Source organism: Nicotiana tabacum, chromosome 22 (genome assembly GCF_000715075.1).
Source record: "Nicotiana tabacum cultivar K326 chromosome 22, ASM71507v2, whole genome shotgun sequence".
NCBI classification, from domain to species: domain Eukaryota; kingdom Viridiplantae; phylum Streptophyta; class Magnoliopsida; order Solanales; family Solanaceae; genus Nicotiana; species Nicotiana tabacum.
The window spans coordinates 157190648-157194153 of NC_134101.1; positions in this window are offsets into that span (position 1 = coordinate 157190648).

Consider the following 3506-nt stretch of genomic DNA (forward strand, 5'->3'; position numbering starts at 1 on the left):
CTGTTGCATCTTCTTCATCACTTTGCTTGACTTGACTCATTAGATCAGTCTTTCCATTGGCAATATCTATGGTTTCTCCATAAATCTTTGAGAAATCTCCATCTTCAGCCTCTTTGTTATGTGACCCTTTGCCACTTGATTCATGGGATTCATCAAAGATCATATGCACACTTCCTTCTATACATTAAGTCCTTTTGTTGTAGACTTTGTATGCCTTGCTTTGAGATGAGTAACCAAGATAGCCACTATCATCACTTTTTGCATCAAATTTTCCTAAAGCTTTCTTACATTGTTGAGAACAAACATTTGCATCCAAATGCTTTTCGGTAAGTTAGCTTGGGTTTTCTCCCATTGAGTAGTTCATAGGGAGTCTTGTCAAGCAGGGGCCTGATCATGCACATGTTAATCAAGTAGCAGGTAGTGTTGACTGCTTCAACCCAAAAACTCTTTGGCACACCACTGTCGATCAACATTGTTCTAGCCATATCATTAAGAGTCTTGTTTTTCCTTTCCACAATACCATTTTGTTGAGGTGTTCTAGGAGCAGAAAAATTGTGACTTATATAATTTTCAGCACAAAATTCATCAAACTTGGCATTGTCAAACTTAGTGTCATGATCAGATCTGATACTCACAACATTATATCCCATGTTCACTTGAATCTGCTTCACAAATGCAACAAATACTTGAAAGGTTTTATCCTTGCTCCTCAAAAACAATGTCCATGTAAATCTAGAATAATCATCCACAATTACGAAGATGTACTTCTTTCCCCCTCTACTTGCTATCCTCACAGGTCCACAAAGATCAATATGAAGAATATTCAGTGGCCTTGAGGTGCTTACTTCCTTCTTTGGTTTAAACGATGACCTGACCTGCACACAAAATGGCAAAAGGGAAGCACTGATTAGACTTAGGAACTTTGTGTCCATGGAATCACTGTTTAGACTTAGGAACTTAAGACATTTTGGTCCCTTGTAATGATTAGACCTAACCTAAATCAGTGATTTTGTGTGCAGATTTTGTGTCCATAGAGTGATTACTACCTCTCACTCCAACCTGCACACAAAATCACTGATTAGACTTAGGAGCTTAAGCCATTTTGGTCCCTTGTAATGATAGAATGAGTGAATTAAACTTCTTTTTGTCCATGCAAGCAACACATATATCTTTTTCAAAGGACCAGGTTCCCTGACAGTAGACTTCTTTTTAACAAAAACTTTATTTTCCTGTTGAGACTAAATTTTAGCTTTACAAGAATCCTTGTAATGAACAGGTTGACCAGAATGAGTACAAAGCCAAGTATCAGTCATAGTTACATACTTGCTATGATGATTATAAGGGGATTTGGCCTTTTGGAACCCGATTCTCTATATGTTTCCACCATTATTTTTGTACATAAATGTTATAAAAATTAGAGGACCAGGTCCATTTAAGCAACTTATCAAGATCAGTTTTGACCCTTTTTATTTCCTCCTGAAGTAGTCTATTCTTTTTAAGCTCAGCAGCAAGACTTGTTTTAATTTTCTTGAGCTCACTTTCAAGCTCAAGTTGAGCCTCACTGGCCACTTCTTTTCCCTTAGAGGTGTTTATCCATTTTTTTCATTTGATTTTTTATCAAGGTGTTTTCTCTTATTATTTCTTCCACTTGTTCCTTTAGATCTACAATCACTACCATTATATCATCTCCCTTTTTTTCTACCTCACCATTTTCTTAAGCTAATGCATTTTTCTCATTAATAAGGTTATGATAAGCATCAATCAAAATATTTGTTAATGAAATTAGTTTCCTTTGAGAGTAAGTTTTCAAGTTTCTTTGAACATCAAGAAAGTTTATCTCATCTTTCTCCTTGTCATCATTATCAATAGATTTCGCCATGAGCACAAATATAGAGTCATACTCTGATGATCCACTTTCAACACTCATCATGGATATGTCTCCTTGGTCATCCTCACCTTCAGATTCATTGGAGGAATCTCCGCTGACAGCTAAAGCTTGATTTACAACTTTGTCAGCAGTATCTCTTCTCTTGAACCTCCGGCCAGGGGACCCGGTTCCTCTTGGCCACCTTGTCAGCATTGTTTTTATAGTGGTCCTGCTTGTGAAGAGGACAGTACCTAATAAAATGTCTTGACTTTCCACACTTATGACAACAATCATTTTCTTTGGAGTTTCTGCTAGAACTTCCTCTCTTGGGAATTCCTCCATTTTTTCGAACCATCTTTTGGAATCTTCGAGTAAGAGAAGCCATTTCTGACCCATCACTAATTGAGTCAATGTTGACAACCTTTAGGACCAGGCTCTTCTTTTTCTTGGGCTCTCTTCTTTCAAGATCTTTCATCATCTTCATCTCATAGGTTTTGTGATTTCCAATGAGTTCATCAATGGTTAGCTTCTGCAGGTCCTTAGCTTCAGTAATGGCATTTACTTTACTTTCCTAGGAACCTGGTAGAACGCTAAGTATTTTTATGACCAACTTGTTTGTTGGGATAAGTTCTCCAAGGGAGTGAAGCTCATTGATAATGGATGTGAAATGTGTCTGCATATCCTGAATGGACTCATCCTCCTTCATCTTGAAAAGTTAATACTCAGTAGTAAACATATCAATTTTTGATTGCTTAACTTGAGTAGTTCCCTCATGGGCAGTTTTAAGGGCTTCCTAGATCTCCTTGGCAGACTCACATGCTGAGATTCAATTGTATTCATCTGATCCAACGCCACACACTATAATTTTCTTTTCCCTAAAGTTCCTTTCAATGGTCTTTCTATCAGCATCATTATACTCTTTTCTTGTTTTTGGAACAGGTCTAGAACCTTCTGTAACAGCCTTCATGGGAACGAATGGACCATCACAAATCATATCCCACAACTCTGAGTCCTCAACCATGATGTAGTCATGCATCCTTATTTTCCACCATCCATAGTACTTGCCTTTGAATCTTGGGGATCTTTTGGTCGATTGTCCTTCCTCGAGGTTTGGTGGAGCAGTCATGATATGATTCGTTCTAGGTGTTAACTTTATAGAAAGAACATGCTCTGATGCCAATTGATAGAACTAAGGGTCCACCAAACAGTATAGAAGACCATGTTCTTTATCAGTTCCTACAGTAAACAAGCAGTAAATAGAAAATACGCGATACTTACGTAGAAAAATCCATGCTCAAAGGATTAAAAATCATGACATACCCCGGTAAAATTTCAACTCCACTAAACTGAGCAAACTTCATATCACAACCTATTGCAATCTAGGAATTAAACTCTTAATCCCTAACCCCTTACAATAACTCTCTTATAAGCCATTTGCAATAACTCTGTCACACCTCTTTTTTTTACCCGAAAGGGATCTAAGGGAGTTTTCCAATTAAAGTGACATAAATCGAAATGGGATTATTTTATTTATTTCAAAGTCGCCACTTGGAATAATTTATTATGGTGTCCCAAGTCGCCGATTTATTTTAAATCTCAAATCGAGAAAATTTGACTTTATTTAAAAGTCTGTGAAACC